Genomic DNA, 23,441 nt, shown 5'->3' on the forward strand with positions numbered 1-23,441 from the left:
TGTTCGTAATTACCTATTTTGAAATATTTTTGAAACGAATTCAGTCCCATTCACGACGTGGTACTTCCAGATTTCTCTGCCTTGTGACACTCAACAATGAAGGGAAACAATTTGAGGATGTAAAGAATACATCAAAATTTCACAGGAACGAGAGCCTTTTCACAAATAAGCTATGCTGATTTTCCAGGTTTTTCTATAAACCTTCAATTCTGTCCTTTATGTTTCATAGATATCCTCCCTCTCCTTTCAAATAGCACAAATGCAATTTTCTTGATGGGGCATTATTTCTGGATGGTAAAGATTACTTTAATTCTCTGTAAGAAAAACCTGGGATCTTCCCATCTTTACTTAGTTGAAATGTAAATATTTTAAAACCTTCCATATCATTATGATTTCTTTTCTCCCAGTGACTTAGTGGCTAAATACCAAATGCTCTTTACAAAATGCAAATCACTTATTCAAAATACAATTAAATTATAGCATACATAGTTTATAAGCAATTACAGTCACATAATGTGTGTAATTTGGATTACTTTGGGTAAAAATCTATAAATGTATGGCTGCTACCTTCAAACCAAGAAATAGTTCTTTTTGGAAATATGATATACTACAGCAAAAATACCATTTTTAGGTAAGATGTAAAGTAAGTAGGGTAGGTCTTTCTCAAAGAATACCAATTAAGCCTTCCTCTTCAGGAATTCTGCGGGGGTCCTGTCAGTTAATTAGGTCATTTTACAGTGAGAACAGATACCGACCTCGGAGTCTGGATTAATTCTATGGGTACGAATAATGATTGTTAAGATTACTAGTGTCCATTTTTTTATCACTTCTTTTGAGCAGTACCCCCTCACACACACACACAAAAACTTAATCGAATTGAAATATTCCAAAAGAAAGATTTCTGAGTTTTCATAGCTTTAACCAGCAATCCCATTAAACTGAATCTTTCGTGGACACTGTGATAAGTTACCCAGATGCCCGTCAGGAAGAAGGACTTTGTGTTAGTTTCCTAGGGCTGCCACAAAAATTACCACAAACTGAATGGCCTGAAACAACATGGGCTTATTTTTTCATAGCCATGAAGGCCAAAAGTGTGAAATCAATGTGTAGGCAGGGCCGTGCTTTCTCTGAAGGCTTTAGAGGAGAATCCTCTATGTTTCTTCTAGCTTCTCATGGCTCCAGGCATTTCTTGGCTTGTGGCTGCATAACTCCAGTCTCTGCCTCTGTCTTCACATGGCCTTTTCCTCTGTGTCTCTGGGTAGTCTCCTCTTCTATCTCTTATAGGGACACTTGTCATTGGATTTAGGGAACCCCCAGGTAATCCAGGATGATCTCTTCTCGGGGTCCTTATTTACATCTACAAAGATCCTTTTTCCAAATGAGGTCACATTCACAGGTTTTGGGGGTTACAATGGGGACATATCTTTTGGGGGGCCACCATTCAATCCATTGCAGACTTATTCCCTGGACTCCTGGGAGAGCTGCCAGAAGGAAGTCTTAGCTGTTAGCCTTCTTTGGGGATTGCCTCAGCTGAAAGAAGCTGCCTTGTCCATGGCAGGGTTCCTTCTATGGGGAGCTCATAGCTAACACTGATCAAAATGGGTACAAAGGCCAGCTTGGAGCTATACCAACTTGGAGCTATACCAGCTTGGAGCTATACTTCAGAACTACTCCAGTTCCAGAACTCTCACTATGGTGAGCTGAGGCCTTCATTAGGACTGCACCAGGCTCAACTTCTCCTTGGCCTTCATCCTCCTCTTCCTCCTCTCCCTGGTCCTCCTCGTCAGTGTCTTCTGACTCAGCTTTGCAGGGAACCCAGCCCGAAACACTTAGATGAAAATAATTCATTCATTCATTCACTCCTTTATTCATTCACTCATTCATTTTCATTCAATAAACATTTATTGAGCACCTACTGTGTGCCATGTGCTTTCTTTCACAAGTATGGCACAGTGATCATATTTGAATCTTTTGTAAATCAGGATCTTCTCGTGCCTCAAACTAACCATCCTGAGCCTCATTTGTTAGTTGTAGATCTTAAAGGTTTAAGAGAGGAACTCACAATTTATCCTAGAAGTTATCTTTTGTTTTGATAAATCCCAACCTAACATAAGCTTTTTTCTGCAGTGATGTGCAGTTTTCCCCCAATAAAGGTACCTACAAAATACATCACTTGAGTAGTCTGATCTATCAGGACTTGCCTAGGTTCTGGATTTCCTGTGTTATTTAAGGTCTGTATTTTAACCTTATTAAAATGGATAAGTGGAGAAGAAATAATGACAGACTTTCAGTGTTAGAAGTACGCACCACAGGATTTCAGAAGGTTAAAGCACTGCCAGAACCAAGGAATTATCCAGCCAGCCCAAATTCGCTGTACTACAAACGGGAAAACTGGGAGTTCATCCCATAGCTGCCTTCATCAGGTAGAGTATGGGACTTTTATCTGATTGTTGTATATATGGGGCTGGGGGTGTTTCTCCATTTCATTTGTAAACTCCTTTTGGGCAAGATCTGAATCTCATATTTTTCTGCCCTGCTCAGTGTGTAGAAAAATAAGAAGTAAGATTTTGAATAAATAATTGATTGATTGGGCCCTCTTCATCTAGCAAAACTGCTTCAATCATGTAGGTAGTTAAGGGTCTTAATTTTTTATATGCAGACCTCCAGAGGAAATCTAATAATGTCCCTCATCACTTGAATCCTAGGCTTAACAATAATCACTGTCAAGGAGTTCCTCCTAAAAAATAACCCAGCTTTACAGAATAGCCCCAAAATGTCATAAATATGCACATAATTTGTACTAGCCCTTTTCTTTGTAAGTAGTTCGCAGATAATAAAGCATGTTGGAAATAAAATCAGTACTTTTTAAAATTTGAAATGTTTAAATAGCTACTTAACCATTATTTTTACTCCACCTCATTCCATAAAGGATCCAAGGTCACTTACAATTAGACACACATTTCAATATTTTAAAAAATAAACATGATGTGAGAAAACTGAAGTAGAAAATAAGATAAAGTACAGGGTAATGTTAATATCCAAAGTTCATAAATTGCTAGTGGGAGGCCTGAAACTTGGCTCTGAGCATTCCAATTAATTAATAATAACTGCTTTTCTAGAAGGCAATAGAGTGGTCCAAGTTCCTAGTCATCAGAGTCTACTTCATCCGAGATAATAAATCTAAGTCAATCACAATAATCTTACCTCTTGTTAGTAAGTGTTTTAAGAATCTGTACATGACTGAATTCTGATAAAGCAGACACAGGAGAAAGTCTGTGGGGGAGGAGAGATTTCCAGGAAGTCTCCTCATTTTTTTTTTTTTTTTTTTTTTTTTGGTCTCCTGATTCTTAAATGAAAGACAAGAAAGGTTTGGTTCCTTTCTTTCTCTGGATGGTGTTGTGTTTGGATATCATGCTTGGAACTGACGAGTGTCTTGCTATCAGCCTGAGAATGAAGCCAAGACATAGAGGAAGGAAGAGCCAATAGAATCCCTGCCAAGAGAAATTGATGCCCTGACAAGGTGCCCTGGAGCCACATGACCTCTGCATCTCTGGTTTTGCGAGTTATGACATTTTCTTTAAGACAATTTGAGTTGAGATTTTCTGTTACTTGCAGCCAAATGCATCCAAAATGATATAAAAGTAGCATTTAAGAACAAGGGTTTGAAATAGACCTGGTTCTGCCATCTAACTTGTACTATGTAAACTTGAGAAAGAATTGAAATCTTTAAACATGAGTCCTTTCGTCCATAAATCAGGGTAGATAATGGCTACTATACAGGGTGGATATAAACATGTAATGGAGAAAAAAGCATGTAAAGTGTTTAGAGAACCTGATGCATAGCAAGTGCTTGATAAAGAGACGATTTTAACACCGAGGAGAAAGACAGATAATCAATACACAATTGTCTGGCTCTTTGAAATGGCAATGGAGCTTTCTGAGGCTGTAATTCCGGCTCTTAACCTGTCTTTAGTGATCATGGAAGACAACTGATCACTTCTTGCTGTAAAATAAGCCATTACACTGGGCGCGGTGGCTCATGCCTGTAATTCCAGCACTTTGGGAGGCCGAGGAAGGCGGATCACCTGAGGTCAGGAGTTCAAGACCAGCCTGGCCAATACGGTGAAACCCTGTCTTTACTAAAAATACAAAAATTAGCCGGGCGTGGTGGTGAGTGCCTGTAGTCCCAGCTACTCAGGAGGCTGAGGCAGGAGAATTGCTTGGCGGGAGGCAGAGGTTGCAGTGAGCCAAGATCAGGCTACTGCACTCCAGCCTGGGTGACAAAGCGAGACACCATCTCAAAAAAAAAAAAAAAAAAAGAATAATATACTGTATTTAATTCTACTTAGAATAATATACTGTATAACATTTCTGGCACTACGGAACAATTTATTCCTGTTGTATTTGTAATTTTTTTAAAAATATGCAAATCAAAAATACAGAAGCAAAATGAAAATAAAAATCACATATAATCCACCCCTCAGAGATAAACACTCAGTATTTTGGTGACTACTTTTCCTGAACACACACACACACACATACACACACATACACACACACACACACGTATATTCATATATGTAGGATCATTTTCTATGAACACTTATGTAAACTGGGGTTTTTTTTCTTACATAGCATAACATTGCAAGTACATTTCCATATCAACAAATACATTTCTGCAATTATATTTTTGCAACATCATTTATAATCTCTACATAGTACTCTATTATATAGAATCTGTATGTTCTATATTATAAGTAATATGCACAACCAAATCATTAGTGTGAGATCCTGAGGCTTTTCTAAGTTTTTGTTGTTATAATTAAAAGTACTATGATAATTGTAGCTAAATTCCTTTTAAACCTTCTTATTAAACTCTCAAATTCCTTAGTGTAATTTCTGAAACGTGGACTTGCTGGTTAAAAGCATTTGTACAAAAAGCATACAGAGTGGTATAATGGACACTGGAGACTCAGAAGGGAGGTGCATGGGAGGTGGGTGAGGGATAAAAAAACTACATATTAGATACAATGTACACTACTCAGGTGATGGTACACTAAAATCTCAGCCTTCACCATTATACAATTCATTCATGTAACCAAAAATTACTTGTACCCCCAAAGCTACTGAAATAAAATATATATATATAATTTAAAAAATAAGTAAATACTTAAAAAAGAAAGTATTTGTACAATGTTGTTTTAAATATATATTGCAAATTTCAATAGGTACATTTAAATATTTTTATAAATAATGTTTCTACTTACAGAAAATTATATTAGCCTTTTAAATAATTCTACCAAAATGTTCAGTTTATTTCTCTATACCTAACAGTATCAAAACAAGGTTATTACATTGTGATGGTAATGAACTTACTATTCTGAAATTGTAATAGGTTTTATTTTTTCTCAAAGTTAAAATTCTTCCAGTATTTACTAGCTTCACACTTTCTTGAATTTCTTCCACATTTGGAATACCAATAATTGGGTTTTACAGCCCAATCTTTTGGTCTCTTAATATAGGTAAATCTCTTTTGTGGTTCTATTCATCTTTTGATTAACTTGATCATATTACATAGAACAGTAAGCTGCCACTATTTAAGTGAATTCAATGAAGGCAATGGTAGGCCTTTTTGATTTGCAAATTTACTTGAAAAGCCATGTCCCTATAGCAGTTAAATGCTCAGTCTTTTGATATTAGCACAGCATGAAAAGCAACAGTTTTAATATTTTGGTGGCATACATTTACTTTAAAAACATGCATACATATATATATGCATTTCCTACCATGTATGCTTTATTGCTCATAGGCATGAAATAAATAGTTTAACTACCAAGCCAAATATTTTAAAATGTGTTTTGTTATTGCTTCTTATCTGTATAAAAGACCGTAGTTGCTTCCTTTTCGCTATCTCAACCTTAGCAAACAAGAGTATAATTTAGCACTTTTCCTTGATGATTAACTGTCCAAAGGCCAAGAAAATGTTGATGGTTAGGCAAGGGAGAGAGTATTTCTACTTTATATTTTAGCTTATGTTCACAGCATAAACTACTTCATTCACACAAAACTGAGAAAAAGCTAGAAAAATCTTACCATTTTAGGGACAACTGTTATGACATGCATGAGTCTCCCTAAGTAAATCTAACATAAATAAATAAGATGCATTAAAAGATAATATACTAATTCAATCTACTTGATGCATTGTGAACATAAGATTTGGCCGGTCATTTTTATAGGAAAATCTGATATTTAGAAATATAACAGATTGCACACTGGTATTATATCTCTAATCATCTAAATGAAACAATGAGCTAATTATCTATAATGACTCACTACTATACTTTCAACACCTTTAGGGATCAATTTCACCCAAAAGTGAACTAAGCTAGTACCACATGGTCTGCTCTCAAGCAGTGACCTCTGATTCAAATGCAAAATGCTATTGCAGATGAAATTCACTGGTACAAAATGTTCAATAGAAAGATTACATTTCCAGTGGGGCAGAAAGATATTTGCCAGCATCTCATTAAGGCTTCGATACAAAGTCTTGGATTTCAATCAGCATCGAGATAGAATGACAATAATCCAGTATCAAGAATGTAGCTAGGGCTTTGTTTCTGTAAGCATTATGCATTTTTCCCATCTACAATAAAATCTTGAAAAAATTCCAAGAGAATAGATATGGAAAGAAATAACCTTGTAGTCATTTTAATGTCAGCCACAGAATGCGTTCTGTGAAGCCTCTGCGGCCTGATAACTTTGCCTCTCACTCAGGGAGGAGAAGGTGACATCATTTACATTTAGCCCAACACGTGAAAAAGGCTGAAATTCTCTGCACCATAAATGTAGCATCAATTCTTCCGCCTCTGCAGCCCCACCTCCCATCATTAATATAGTCCAGCCATTTTATCATCAGCATTTTATCTTTTTCCCCTAGAAGTAATTTACTGACTTAATGGAAATGTGAGAGATTTGCTTTAACAGATTTTATGAATTTAAGCAAAAGGTCCTGCTGAACATTTCTCTGTGGAGAGAGGTTATTCTTTGGCCAGGAGACATTTGTAATAGTTCAGTAATCTAAAAAGATTTGCCTTGGACTTGCTAATTTGCTCAATCTCTTAAGTAACAAAAGGGTCTAAACTCTGCCTCTCAATTTAAAGTGAGCCCCATAAAAGCTTCCAGCTTAGCAAGAAATCTAAGATTCCACAATGTGAGCTTTTAACCCCATTTCAATTTGTGCAAGTGTAATATCATTAGGGACTGATTTCTACTACAAGGTAGTTGTGGCTTTTCATGGAATTTAGCTCTTTATCTGAGAGGTGGCATGGTAGTGGAACACACAGAAGAGGACAAAGTACTGCAGAAATAAAGTTTGTTTTTCCTGAAGGATCAGAATCTGGGAACACTGCAAATTCATAAGAAAGCCTCATTCCTATGAAACTTTTGGTTAAATACTGCCAAGTAAGAATTGGCAAAATCTGGATTGGACTTTGATTAGGGGGTGAAAAATTCAACTGTACTCTTCTTCATTTTCATGGTTGAATCTGAAAAGGATACAATTAGGCAGAATTGTGTCACTGTATTCACAGCTGTGTCCCCAGTATCTAGAACAGTGCCAGGCACTAGGATACTCAATAAATATTGTCTGAATGAATAAACTGCAATAGAACAGAGTCATCCTCATTGTTTAGTCATGGAAAGAAACAGTTGCTTTGCCTCAGGTTGTATCAATAGCCAGCCATTCTTTGACTGGCTTTTTGGGGCTGGTTGCTGCGGCTCCTTCTGCATCCAGACACCTTTTTCTGGAATCAGCTAATCCAACTGTGCAACTTCATGGGAAAATGTATAATGAGTAATGGGGCCTCTTAACCGGGAAAACAAATAGAAGAAAAATAACCTGTGAATTTATCATCTTGCCCCAAACCTTGGTACGTTAAAAGAAATCTACACAATTGAGAGCCATATTTGCTGGAATTCCTGAAACAGTTTTGATTTTAAGTGTCTTGTCTCCCTGTCCCTTAAGTCATTGGCTGACCATGTGCTCATCACAGTTAGACTGGAAGGTAGGGAGAGGGAAAAACTAAGATAGCAGGAAGGAGGTAAGAGGCTCTACCCAAGCTTAATTTGAACTAAATTATCTCCTCTAGATATGTCATTCTGTTAATTATTTAAAACTCCATCAAGTATGGAAAGCCTCCTACAGGTATGGTAAAAAGGTAATACCAGGAGCAGCAGGACTAATTACAGTTGCCTCATAAAGTATGTATGAAGAATCGGTAGCTAAGAAAATGCAACACATTTTGGAAACTTGGAATAGTTCAGTTTGACAGAAATATAAGCAAGAATGTTTCCTTTTCAATACTATCTTTATCTCTGGTAATATTCTTCCTAAACACCTGGCCACTTCTAGTACAGTTTTTCCTGATCATTTTGTACAGGCACTGTCCGAGGACCTTACCTGGCCTGTCTCATTGCAGCTAGTTGTGTTTATTAATTGGCTAAGTCATACTGAAGTCTTTCAACTTCTGGAATCAAAGAACAACAACAATAAAATCACTTTGGGTTAGAATAAAAGTTTCTGGAAACTACTACTTGCCAGAGGCAGAAAAAAGAAAGAAAGAAAGAAAAGAAACAACACTTGCAGGGATTTTGCCTTTGTAAATAATCCCTGCTTTTTTATTTTCAAAATAAATACGGGTAAATTTTTGTCTTAATTGTAATTTTTTCCAAAATAACACACATATATCATTTACACAGTCAAATAGCAATAGAAGGGTCCTGTCCTGAACCTCCCCACTAATAATATCTGTACTTTTAGCTGTTTCTTCTAGTATTTTGATTTTTTTTTTCTGACTTCCTACTATGGTAGATGAGAATTTGATTCTTACCCAGATACAGCCCCCACATCCCTCACCCCCTGGTACATCTTCTTTCTCTTTTCATCCTCTTATGTAGTTTTGGCATAATTTTCATTCAACCAATATTCAATGTTTACATTATTATCATTTTGTTAATATTATTCAGAGCTAAGCTACATAGTATACTATAAATACATTTTCTTTATGGTATAATAATTTCCTCGTATTTTTATTTGATTAATTTGCTATGAGTCATCATTAAACTCTCTGAAAGACGTATAAATATCCCTCCAGTACATTTGAACATACCAAGTAGTCTAGCAGTTTCGTTATAATCATTTTAGCCATGTCTCCACTGCATTCTCAGGCTCATATCTGGCTTGTGTCCAGGCCTGCTATATGCTAAGAACTCCCTTCTGCCCTGGCCTAGACAATTCTTTCCAGGTCCCATGTCTTCTTCCTTGGCGTACTCCCTTATTTTGTTGAGCAATGTCATTAAAATTTCCTTTTTTTACATATTACAAATTTGTAGTAATATTAAAAAATGTTCTTTTGGGTTTTTTAAGCTACATATTTTTCTGTTTGGAATTTTAATGCAACTTGCCTACTACCTGAAAGTCAAAGATCACCAGAGCTTTTCAGACTGCCCTTTAAGAACTCTTATTCCATTAGCTTAAGAAACAACCAAAAACACATAGTTAGAACTGTTCTTGTTGCTATGAGAAATACAGAGAAAAATATGAGACATATATGAAGCTTAGAGCATGTAAGATGCTGCTGCTGCTGATGATGATGATGACTAGTGCAGTCAATGAAATCACAAGGGTCCCTAAATATGGGAGTGGGAGGCGGAAGTCAGAGCGTCAGAGCGATGCAATGTGAAAAAGACGCTGGCCATTGCTGACTTTGAAGATAGAAGGAACACGGACAGTCTGTAAAATCTGGGAAAGGTAAGAAAACAGACTTTCTCTGGCAGCCTCAGGAAGAAACACAGCCCTGTCAACACCTTGATTTTGGCCTACTGAGACTCATTTTAGACATCTGAACTACAAAATTGTAAGATAATGTTTGTATTGTTTAAAGCAACCAAGTGTGTGGCAATGTGTTACAGCAACAATAAGAAACGAATACAAGGAGATAAGATTAATACATACACAATATTAGCAGTTTCATCGAATCAGATTATGTAATTATTATATGCTTAAACTGTGTTGTTTGGATCAAAAATTGAAAAGGCAATAGGAAGAAATCCAGAGAAAGGAAAAGGTAGTAGCTAACATTCATTGAACATGTACAACATACCAGGCACTACAAGATGCCTTAGATTTGACATTTCATTGGGTCAATTTCAGTGCTCCAGTAATTGAATAGGAAAAATGGAAAATAGAGAAAGATATTTGCCTTTGTATAAGAGGCTTACATACTCATCAGGTATGATTTTAAATGGAATTTGGGTTGTGATGCTCTATGTTTCTATTGGTTTGTCAAATATTCCATTTAAAATCTCAATCATTTTAAAGAGTACAACTGAAGTATTTCCTTCCTTCCTTCCTTCCTTCCTTTCTTAGACAGACTGCAGCCTTAATCTCCCAGGCTGATCCTCCCACCTCGACCTCCAGAGTGGCTGGGACTACATGCGTGCGCCTCCTTACCCAGCTAATTTTTGTATTTTTTTGTAGAGCCATGTTGCCCAGGCTGATCTTGAACTTCTGGGCTGAAGCAATCCGCCTGCCTTGGCCTCCCAAAGTGCTGGGAGTGAGCCACCATGCCCAACCAGCCTATGTATTTTTTCTTAAGCAATGGACTTCCAAATTTTGAGTTGAACACAAATGATTTAACTCTACCCATTTCTATTAACCATCAAACACACAGAGATGCATAGACACACACACCTGCACTGAATTAGCCAAACTACTGAAGCGCTAGGGAGAAGTTTATGTTTTGAGAGAATCTGGCACAAGCCATATTAACCTGGTTGAGTTTTAAGTGTGTGAAAAAATATATGTTCAAATCTCTTGATACTGGCTTGTCCTTTAAAGCCACTGATACATGCTACCTAAAACCTATAGTTAAACAAGAACAGAATAATTGTTCAAGCATCCTAAATTAATCTGTTTGTTGAGTTAACAAACAGTTTTATTTCCTCTCATCAACTGGAGTTTGGTCTTGGAAATCTGGAAGTCAGTGATCTATTTGGGCACAAAAGCTACAACAAAAGAGCAGGATTGTTCTTTGATTCCTCCCGACTTGACAAAATGAATCCTTCCTACGAGAAACAGATGCTTTCAAAGTCAACTTGGTTAAATCCTCCTAAAACATAAACCTCAGGGCCAATACAAAAAGAACACCAATGCTCACCTGCATATCCTTTTCACATGCAACAAGTATATCTTGCTATATGTGTGCTTTTCTTGGCAATAAGTGTTTCCATTTGTCTGGCCTGCAGTCTTTGCAAGTTTTTTCTCTGAGAATCTGAACTGTTATTTTTAGTGATTTAGAATTCCAAGGCAAACATGCCAAGAATTGATGACAAGGGCCTGATTATTTATTTTTCAGTGGTTAATTATTTGTCACATTTGTGTTTAGAAACAACAAAAGTTTCTTCCCTTCCCTCTGTGGGAAGTTGTAATAATGTTTTCACCTGAGGCTCCAATCGCCAGGGCTATGTGGGTATTCTCAGTGCTGGGAACGACACTAGTATTAGAATATTTATTTATTTATTTACTTGTTTATTTATTTTTGAGACAGCGTCTCTGTCATCCAGGATGGAGTGCAGTGGCATGATCACAGCTCATGGTAACCTCAACTTCCTGGGCTCAAGCCATCCTCCACCTCAGCCTCCTGAGTAGGTGGGACTACAGGCATGCACCACCATGCCCAGATAATTTTTTAATATATTTTGGTAGAGATGGAATTTCACCATCCCAGGCTGGTCTGGAACTCCTGAGCTCAAGCAATCCACCCACCTCTGCCTCCCAAAGTGCTAGGATTATAAGTATGAGCCACTGTGCCCAGCCTGAGAATATGGGAATTTTTAAAGAGAGGGCTATATGTTTTTTAAAATGTCATTAAACAACAACCTTATGTAATCAAGCTTTTCTTTGACTGGTCCCTCAATGGTTATAAGTTCTTGTGGTTTGTAGAAAGTAACTAGAGATAAAAAGATAGATGAATCTTCTGTCCAATCTGCCTTGTCTCATTTACAATTTGAAGTGAAACATCATGCATTTATAATGCAAAACTTTTATTCTTTACCTATCCCCAGATGTGAAAAAAGAAACTGCACCAAAATCTTAGGAAACAGAAGAAAGAAATTAAAAGATGGAGATCAGGAAATGTATGTTTAAGGATCAGGGCAAGGAGGAAAGAAAAGGGTTCTGAAAGACCTCTATTCATTCCATTAGATAAGTTGCTTAAACAAGTCAGGAAGCAAGGGGCTTGAGAGACTCTAATATTTTTGTCTTATAATGTTTTAAAATTTTTAAGTTAACAGCTGAGTTACATATTTGATCAGTTAATGACAATCATATACAGCATATATGATTTCAAGTTCTTAAAATGGAAAAGAGGGAATATTGCATAAGGGAATGTTTTGGTTAAGATAATCAGGACTTGAGCAATACCCTCATGCATTCTCAAGATAATAAAATCTGCCTTCTGGTTTTAGACCCAATGTTTTGTTTATACCCTAGATCATATCTCCAGAGATGTTTGAAGAAAATAAATTGTTGATTTTTAAAAATCACTACACTTTCTGAAGTGAACTGAGTGAATGGCAATAACTTTTTTTTTTTTTTTTTGAGACAGGGTCTCACTCTATTGCCCAGGCTGGAATGCAGGGATGTGATCCCAGCTCACCGCAACCTCTTCCTCCTGGGTTCAAGAGATTTTCCTGCCTCGGCCTCTTGAGTAGCTGGGACTACAGGCGCCCACCACCACGCCCAGGTAATTTTTGTATTTTTAGTAGAGACGGGTTTCACCATGTTGGCCAGGCTGGTCTCGAACTCCTGAACTCTGGTGATCTGCCTGCCTCGGCCTCCCAAAGCACTGGGATTACAGGCTTGAGCCACCACACCCAGCCAATAATGCCTTAAAATAGTTTTTAAGAAAAAGAAAATTTTCCTGACCAAATTCTGAACTGAGAAAGCAGTGTAATCTACATTATTTTAAATTAGCACTTCACAATGAGGTAAGCACAAAAAGCAAGGATTTTATTTTGTTTTCCTAAATCCAGCAGATTTTATTCTGTTCAATGAAATACTACAAAAGACACAAAGGAACTAACATTTACAGAGTGCCTTTTGTGTGATTTAGAGTGCCTCCTATGTTGTGGGCATTGTGTGGTGATTTGCAGTAAAAATAACCCTCGATATATTCCTGACAAGTAGATACTAGTATGCTTATTTTTCAGATAAGAAAACTGAAGTTAGAGAGGTGAAACAATTTGTCTGCGATCATATAACGTGTAATTGAAAGGACCAAAAAAATTTTTAATTCCAGATGTATTTTTGCCAAAGCATGTAATCATTCCACCTCCCCACTCTGTTCTCAGGGAGTTAACTGTCTAGTAAGGGATATGACAAATTCTCAAAAACATATAACAAAAGCTGAATGTTATAAATGTCTTTAGGGATACATAAACAGTATCTTGGTCTTCAAAGGAGAGAGATCTCATTGGGTTGGAAATGGAAAGCCCAAGGCTTAGCCTTCTGTGTGGGACATGGTTTGGAATTTCTTGGCACAGCAGAGTGGATACCACCACACCAGAATGGCCCTGGAGTCCTGCTGACCAATGGAGACCCATCTGATCAGGACACATGAGACAGTTGAGTCTGGCTGAGAAAAGAATAGGCCCAGCACATTTCCTGCTTCTATTATGGGTACCTGCTAGCTTGGACTCTTGCCTAGCTCGTCCACTTGCACCCATCTTATCCACTTGCCACCTTTTCACTAACCCCAACCACTTTGGTTTCTTTCTCAGTTCCTGAAATAATCCAAGCTCTCTCTCCACCTCCACTCCCACTTCAGGGCTTCTGCACGTTCCTGTAATCCCAGTGTCCTCCAATACTGCAATGTACTCCAATTCCTCTCCCAGCCCCCATATTCATCAGGATTCTTAGATGGAATCACCAGAAACTGACTCGGGCTAATTTAAGCCTAAAAGAAATGTATTGGAGTGCATTGAGTGGCTCACAGAATTTCCAGGAGGGCCCGAATACCAGGTTTGGAGAACAGGAAGAAACAAAGCAAGCCTGGACAAACAGAGCTTCGGGCAAGATCACACCTGGACCCAGTCTAAGAGGGCCCCGTTGCCTTTGCCTCTGTAGGTAAAGCTGTCATACACAAAGGAACCTGGAGTCGCTGCTCCAGAAACTGGATGTTGCTACCACAGTCACTACCACCAAAACAATTTCTCTGCTCTGCTTCTGCGTAGCACTAGTTCTTGATTCACTGACTTGGGCAGGTGAATCTGATCCAAGCCTGGCTCACGTGCTCATACCCTAACTGCTAGGAAGGCTAGGAAAGTGAGTAAATGGGCTTTGGAGAAGCCCGCCTCCTACCAAGACTCACATAGTGGAAAGTCCTCACACACAAGAAAAGAATTCAGATGCTAGGCAGCCAAAAAATTTCACTCCTCTATTCTTTCCTTGCTTGCCTTTTCAAGACTGACCTCTTTACAATCTGGGTCTTTGTTGAACTAACACCTCAAAGAGGCCTTCCCTTGACCACCTTATCTTAAAAGATCTTCAGTCTGTTATTATCTGCACCTGGTTTGTTCCTTCACAGCACTTATCATAGTCGATAATTACAGTCCCCAGGGCAAATTAACCCTCCTTGGATTATCCTAATTTGCGTGTATTATCTATTTCAGCCTACTGGCTCTGCTTTAGTCAGTGAAAGTAAACTAGTATATGAATTTCTATGTTCAATTGTTTCTATCTTCAAATTGTATTCATAGAAAATTTCTTTGTTTCTAAATCCATTTAATAAATGGTGAACCGAGGCAGGCGGATCACGAGGTCAGGAGATCGAGACCATCCTGGCTAACATGGTGAAACCCCGTCTCTACTAAAAATACAAAAAAATTAGCCGGGCATGGTAGCGGGCGCCTGTAGTCCCAGCTACTCGGGAGGCTGAGGCAGGAGAATGGCGTGAACCTGGGAGGCGGAGCTTGCAGTGAGCCAAGATCGCGTCACTGCACTCCAGCCTGGGCAAGAGCGAGACTCTGTCTCTAAATAAATAAATAAATAAATAAATGGTGAAACAAATTATTATGCTACTCAGAACTCTTATGTGTCCCATACCCTAAATTAGGCATGGAATCCTACTGCTTCTCCTTGTAAATATTCCTCAAATCTATTCCCAATTCTCTCATTGTCTTCTTTTATCTCATTGTTTCTCACTTAAATTATTAATTGGTCTCCCTACCTCTGGTCTAGATTCCCCACTCATCCATCTTCTATACAACTACCAAAAATATATTTTTTCAATTTTTTACTTTTACTTTTTAATTTTGTAGGTACATAGTAGGTATATTTATTTCTGGGGTACACAAGATATTTTGATACAGTCATGCAATGTATAATTATTACATCAGGGTAAATGGTAACCTCAACCATTTATCCTTTGTGTTATAAAACAATCCAATTTATACTCTTTTAGTCATTTTTAAATGTACAATTAAATTATTTTTTACTACAGTCACCCCGTTGTGCTATCAAATGCTAGTTCTTTTCATTCTTTTTAACCATTTTTTTAATACCCATTAACCATTCCCAGCTCTCCCCTACCCTCCTACCACCCTTCCTAGCCTCCGGTAATAATCCTATTCTCTATCTCCATGAGTTCAATTGTTTTGATTTTTAGATCCCACAAATAAGCGAGAACATGCGATGTTTGTCTTTCTATGCCTGGGTTATTTCACTTAACATAATGACCTCCAGTTCCATCCATGTTGTTGCAAATGACAGGATCTCATTCTTTTTTATGGCTGAATTGTACTTCATCGAGTATAAGTACCACATTTTTATCCATTCATCTGTTGGTTGATTCCAAATCTTAGCTTTTGTGAATAGCGCTACAGTAAACGTGAGAGAACAGATATCACAAACATTCCTATACACGAACAACAGACAAGCAGAGAGCCAAATCATGAATGAAATCCCATTCACAATTGCCACAAAGAGAATAAAATACCTAGGAATACAGCTAACAAGGGAAATGAAGGACCTCTTCAAGGAGAACTACAAACCACTGCTCAAGGAAATCAGAGAGAACACAAACAGATGGAAAAACAATCCATGAGATTCTAATATCCACAATCTACAAGAAACAAACCTGCACATCCTGCACATATACACTAGAAATTTAAAATAAAATAATTAAATTTTGATCTTTATGCCCAAATTGTGTCATTGATCATTAGTGCTCAACACTGTAGTTGAATACAATAGTTCGACTGTTAATATTTGTTGTTATAGTATAATAAGTATTATACTTGGGATGCCCTATAACCTGTCAACAGGACAAAGAAATAAATCCAAAGGAATCAAATTTTTAAAAATACCACTTTCTCTTGGCTTTTTTGTTTTGTTTTGTTTGGGAGACAGGGTTTCGCTCTGTGGCCCAGGCTAGAGTGCAGTGGTACAATCTCGGCCCACTGCAACCTCCACCTCCCGGGTTCAAATGATTCTCCTGCCTCAGTCTCCCGAGTAGCTGAGACTACAGGCACACGCCACCACATCCAGCTAATTTATTGTACTTTTTAGTAGAGACAGGGTTTTGCCATGTTGGCCAGGTTGGCCTCAAACTCCTGACCTCAAGTGATCCGCCCAACTCAGCCTCCCAAAGTGCTGGGATTACAGGCATGAACCACTGCACCCAGCCACTCTTGGCTTTTCTTCTACCTACTTTTCTCCATTACTTTTTTAATATTCACTTCTTCTCACCTATTCCTTGAATGCTGGTGTTCTCCAGGATTCCAAAGAGTTATCTTCTCCTCTTTTTATGTACATAATCCCAAATCATTGTTATTCATATCCATCTCCAAGTATTATTTATCCATATGTATATGACTCTCAAATCTACATTTCCAGCCCAGCATCTCTCTTGAACTCCAGATCCATATATGCACCTTCCTACTGTATATCCGCAACTTAATGTCCACTAGCAACTAAAGTCAAACATTTCTCAAACCAAGTCACTATTTTTCCTTTCCTTGTATATTCTCTAATGGCATCCAGTAAGCCAAGATATTGTCTTTTATTGGAGAAGCACTTCCTCTTTCCTCATCTTAGGTTTTTTTGTAGTGGGATCTCTCCAGAGTACCACCCTTGGCCTCTCTCCATCCCCTCCCTTACTCCTCCCTGCAGGAGGAGGAGAGAATTATCTCATTAGTGAATTTGGGAGAAAAAACCTTGGTACATGCAGCTTCCTACTTTCTCTCTACTTTATTATTTCCTTTGGCATCTGTGCACCTAAAGAAAGTGCCCATGCATTGCTGTCTGTTCTCTGCTATGGGTTTCATACAAGCAGGCCCTCCAAGGAGAACTGCCTGAGTTACTTGTCCCTGCCTCTGTCTCTCTGTCTCTGTCTCGTTCTCTCTCTCAAATAGTTCTAAATTTGGCTAGAGAAAATGCAGTGTGACATATGTACCCCATCAAATACAATGCCTTTAAAGAATTCTAAAGTCCTTCATCTCCCTCTACTTCCTTATGTCTAATCAGTTCACAGTAAAGGGCAGTGCTGGGTCATTGCTCAGGGGGCCCAATTAAAGGATTCTAACTATTATTAGAATTAATTAGAAACATGGTGCCAATTAACTCAGGGTTTCCCATGCAACTTCTTATGAGTGGCAAAATGTACATTGGTCTCATTCCTGGAAAATATTGTCCTTGAATAGTAACAAACAAAACACACACACACACTCCTTACAGGCATTGTTCCAATCCCCATTGAGTGTTTTGTGACATGTAGCTACCTTGAGATGAGCTATTATTTACCTGAAGCCAGTAGCTCCAGTCAGCTGAAACTGAAAACTTAACAATGTATGGTTGCCTACCAGGAACAAGTGCTTACTTCTCAGAATTAAACCACCTGTAACATGTCATCTGATACCTTCCCTTTGCCCCTCCAGATGCACTTTCACCCTTCTCCACCCTGATTTCGGCCTCAGGAGGCTGACCTGGGTGAATGGTCTCCTGTGCCTACTGGCTTCCAGTAGGGTTTGGCCAATGGGAAGCCCCAGGAGGAGATCAGAGTGACATCAGGGTCACTTATTTCCTTGGTTTCCTCCCTATGAGGTCACCTTGAGCTGCCTGGGCTCAAGACACCTCACCCTGTAAAATGTTCTTGAGTCAGGTTTCTGTTACTCTCTCTCCCTTTCTTCAGGCCTTGTGGGTGTTGATGCCCCTGCAGCTATGGGCTCTGAGCTCGTTCCCGCAGTACCACTTGTGGTTCTCTCACACCCTCTCATACCTGAGAGTACTAGTATTTTTCTATGATTTCAATGAGTTTTGGGAATGTCAACATTTATTTATTTATTTATTTATTTATTTATTTGAGATGAGGTCTCACTATGTTGCCCAGGCTGGTATTGAACTCATGAGCTCAAGTGATCCTCTCGCCTCGGCCTCCCAAAGTGCTAGGATTACAGGCATAAGCCACCACACCCAGCCCCTCAAAAATAATTTATAAGTAGCATCTTTATTAATTCAAATGTTTTGCTATAGAGCTGCTTGAAAACAATATATTGAACATCACTCCTAGTTTTCCTTGTTTACTTTGTTACAATGAGAAAAGCAAGATTACAGTTTGTGATGTCTTAACTACTAGAATCTAAATCTGCAAGGTCCAAAGTAACAAATACGATTATAATTACTTAGTTATTCAACCAAAATTAATGACTGTTTCTCGTATACCCCCCATGGGCTAGATACTATTCTCAAGGCTGAGGAAACAGTGTAGGCCAAGCAAGATGACGCATTTGCCCTCTTGCAATTTACTGTCCTAATCCAGGTACCTTGGTAATCTAGTATATACCCGAGAATAGCCAAATATTCATACATGGCACAAACATTGTTCTTTTGAAACTGTGAAATTATTCAGAGAAAAACATCTTAAGCAATAAATTAAAATGATAAGGGAGCTGTTAATGACACACTTACAGATAGCATCCAGAGATAGCTATGTGACGACCTCTCTGGCTGCAAAGTCCCAGAAGCTGGAAGCTGGGACCACCCAACTCCCATCTGCTCCTGCATTCCTACTCCAGCCTCTGGGCTTAATTTGGCTCCCAGGCCAGGGAAATGTAAGGACTATGGGATCCAGAGCTTTGTGGCTCTGCGTTAATAAAAGTGTTTACTGTTGGCCCAGTTGTGACCTTTTATCTTGTAGCAAGTGACCATTTAGGCCATATGTCACCAAGTCCTGCTTGCCATCCCAGTTCCAGGAATATATCCCCCATCTTACGTCTCCACCCCTGGCATTCACTCGTTACTGCTTCGTTTTCCCACTAATCTGTTAGTTATCTGAGCTTGGGACTATCTTGCCTGAATTTCCGCACTGCCAGTCCTGTGGCTGGATTCTCCCTTCCTGCGCTCACACTTCTCTCAGGAAGACCATCTGCCTAGATCTGATGCTAGATTCATGCTTGCTACAGCCTGCCCACTCACACCACAAATGTCTTCCTGTTGCCTCCAGAAAATATGTAGGAGATGGAATCAACAAATGTGGGGGATATGAAATCTGAAATAGGATGATTTTGAAGATTGTGGCTTGGTTGAGTGAAGGAATGATGGTTTCATCAGTGAGGTTGGAAACAGGGGAGGAGGAGCAGGCTTGCTAGGAAAGGTGACCGTTCAGTTTTAGACATGTAGAATGTGAGGTGCCTGCAGGATCTCCAGGAGATATCCAGTGGAGAGTTGGATGCACGGCTTGGGAACTCAGGAAATGGTGTTACATTTGCACAAATATTTCTGTGCGCGCACACACACACACACACATATTCAGGCATATCCACAAACAACATTTTAAAAACTAAAATTCTGGCCAGGTGCGGTGGCTCACGCCTGTAATCCCAGCGCTTTGGGAGTCCGAGGTGGGCAGATCATGAGGTCAGGAGATCGAGACCATCCTGGCTAACATGGTGAAACCCCATCTCTACTAAAAATACAAAAAAAAATTAGCCAGGCGTGATGGCAGGTGCCTGTAGTCCCAGCTACTCGGGAGGCTGAGGCAGGAGAATGGCGTAAACCCAGGAGGCGGAGCTTGCATTGAGCTGAGATGGCGCCACTGCACTCCAGCCTGGGTGACAGAGCGAGACTCCATCTCAAAAACAAAACAAAACAAAATGAAAACCTAAAATTCTGCCAGTGATCAAGATTTCTATATTTCTATACTTACATACAGCTGGAAAGACCACTGAGCAAACCACAGTTCTTTTCTCATTACGTAAATCTGTGCATGTTGTTAATCAACAGTTCTTCAGAATTAGAAGCTCATTTCAACATTAATGTGGAAAGTCTTAACCACCCTTAAATTTGTCTAAAGTCAGTAAGGTCAAATGTTGAATAAATATTCAATGAGGAGTATTACAGGTCAATGCTTCTAGCCTGAAAATTAATCAATCTGGGTCTGGTTTGGGCTTTACATAGGGTTTGTGGTTGTTTAAATATATTCTACCTGCCAATTAGCAATTTTTATTTTACACTCCCACATTCAAAAGATGATATATTTAATAGTCAAGAGGAATTAAAAATATAATACAATATTTTATTCTACCATAAGAAACTAAATCAATACAAGAAACTCTGGTGAAGAAAGTGTATGCCCCTACCACATTTTGGGGGTATACGCTCCTTTAACGGGGCACTCATAATTCCTGTTATAGTTAATGGGAGCTGCGTGTGTGTGTTATCAAGAGCACAGGCTCACTGTCTCTAACAGAAAATGATTCCTTTTGTGTTGATCTCCTAGCTGTGTTTTCATTCTACCTTTTAAAACCATTACACCTAACGGAGTTTTTTTGAGTGCATTATCAGTAACTTTAAGAAGCCATCATTATCTCCTGTCTCTTAACCACATAATAGGGGGTAGGAAAGTGAGAGTGCAGTATATACACCATGCTGAGTAGAAGGAACTTGCCTTGAATTTTTGAGCCCCTCAGCCTATTTTCTGTAATGCTCAGTGGCGAATCACTCTTAAGTGCTCCATCATTCACTAGGATATGTGCTTCATGCCAAAGGTTACCAGATTACAAAAGTATTCTAGGCTCAGAAGGGACTCATAATTCACCATCACCTTATTTTGACACTAAGAGAGAAAATATGTGCATCAAGACAAGTAGAGGAAATAATGAAAAAAAAAAACCTATATTAAGTTAACAATGCAGCAAACACTCCAAAGGGAAAAATACAGACTAGAACAATAATAAGGATAATAGAAAAGTAATGCTGTTAAATTATCAGAGACCTGCTGGTCAGCTCATGAACACTCCCCTGAGTGAAGATAGTTTCTTAAAGAGCTTCTCTTAGACATGAGAGCAAATGGGAAAGTTAAGAGAGTTTCCAAAGTTGGAAGAAAATATTTTCTCATGCCAATGTTTCTAAGAGTCAAATACATTTACTGAAGGTGAAGTGGAAATATTTAGAAAAAAATTAAAAACACAAGTGACTCAGGAAGAGCTGTTAACATGTGAAGAATGAACAATCTCAAGATTCCACAGGCAATCTGGTAGAAACCTCATGAACTTAACCAAAGTGAAATCTTAGAGGACCTCTGATGAAAATGTGGAAAAAATAATAACAATCCAATATTTATGAAAAGGTCCTGGAAAATGTTCTTTGCATGGTAAGAAGGTCACACAAATGTATGTATTAGATTTTATACATGTCATTTTAGCAAAGTTATAAACCAATCAAGTGACATTTACGCAAGAGCACTAAAAATATAATTACTAGAAAGCTTCATGCATTGCTATGGGGCCACAACTTTCTTTTCACAACATAATTTCATTAAAAACTTGTATGATGAGGATGTATATAACAAGGTTGTCAACAAATGGCTATAAATGTTCTAGCTGATTACTTGGGACTTACTAGAGTTCCTGGAATATTTTGAGATGCCTGAACTGCTGGGTAGCAGAATACATTTTTAACCCCTTCGAATTCCTTCCTCTTCCAATTTGGTGTCTGCTACATCTTTTTGATGTTTTATACATTTGTTTAAGTCCCATGGTTTAATAGCTACTTTTTTCTTAACTATTTTTTGAATATAACATACATACAATAAAAAGGACCCATGTTAAGAGTAGAGGTCAATGAATGTTTTACAGATATGTAAATGTGTGTAACCCCCACCAGATGAAGAAATGAAACATTCCCAGCACCGCAGAAACCTCCCCATATCCCTTGCCATCAATATCCCTATACCTCAATAGCCACTATTCTGACATTTCATTAGATTAGTTTTACCTTCTTTTGCATTCTATATAAATGAAATCCTGCATTATGTCAATATATTAATTGTATTAAAATTTTGCAAACATTGGCATATTGAATTCAAGTGTAAATCCAGATATGAGTTTGTTCAACAAGTTCATCTGTATATATTATATTTCTACCCTCTCCTACAAACCATTATAAGAAGTTTTAAAATGCAAATTCTCCCCTTCGAAAACACCCTGCAGCACTAATGCTTATTAGGACTCCTCCCCAGCCCTTCCAACTTAAAAAGTAGGAAGACATAGTGGTTTGAACTATGTAATGTCCAGGGTACAGTCTTTCTAATCAGTGCTGCTAATGGATTTCTTCAAAAAAGTGTTAAAAATAAAACAACAAAAAAGTGGGGGGTTTTTTAGTTACGTATTTCATATCTTAAAACATTTTTTTAAATTTTATTTATTTATTTAAGCAATAGGATGTCACTCTGTAACCCAGGCTGGAGTGCAATGGTGTGATTATAGTTCACTGCAGCCTCAAATTCCTGGATTCAAGCAAACCTCCCGCCCTTAGCCTCCCAAGTCGCTGGGCCTACAGGTGAGTACCATCATATTTAGCTAATTTTAAAATTTTTTACAGAAATGGGGTTTTGCCATCTTGCCCAGGCTGGTCTCGAACTCCTGGGCTCAAGTGATCCTCCCACCTTGGCCTCCCAAAGTGCTGGGATTACAGGCATGAGCCACTGTACCCACTCAAAAGCTACATTATCCAGCCAGTATATTGAGTGGTTTTCAGTGGGAAGAGGTATCTAGTCTGCTTTATTGCTGTAGAAGTCTCACATAATGTTAACATTTCTCCAATCCATCTACTTTTCTTAATTCTCACTGATGATGCATCAGTTCATGCATTTATAATTGCTGGCTCTACCCAAATTCTTCCAGTTGCATTCCCTGCTTCCAGTCTCTACCTTACCTCTTTCTCCACCTCTCATCCCTCTAGGCAAGCTGTATCAGCAAGGGTCTCAACAAGAAACAGAATTCACAAGATAGTTCACATGAAAATACTTTAATGAAAGGACGAGTTACAGAGGGGTGAGCGGGTAGTAAGGGAACAAACGAGATGATGAGGCACTCAGAGACTAGCT

This window comes from Pan paniscus, chromosome 13, assembly GCF_029289425.2.
Source record: "Pan paniscus chromosome 13, NHGRI_mPanPan1-v2.0_pri, whole genome shotgun sequence".
NCBI classification, from domain to species: domain Eukaryota; kingdom Metazoa; phylum Chordata; class Mammalia; order Primates; family Hominidae; genus Pan; species Pan paniscus.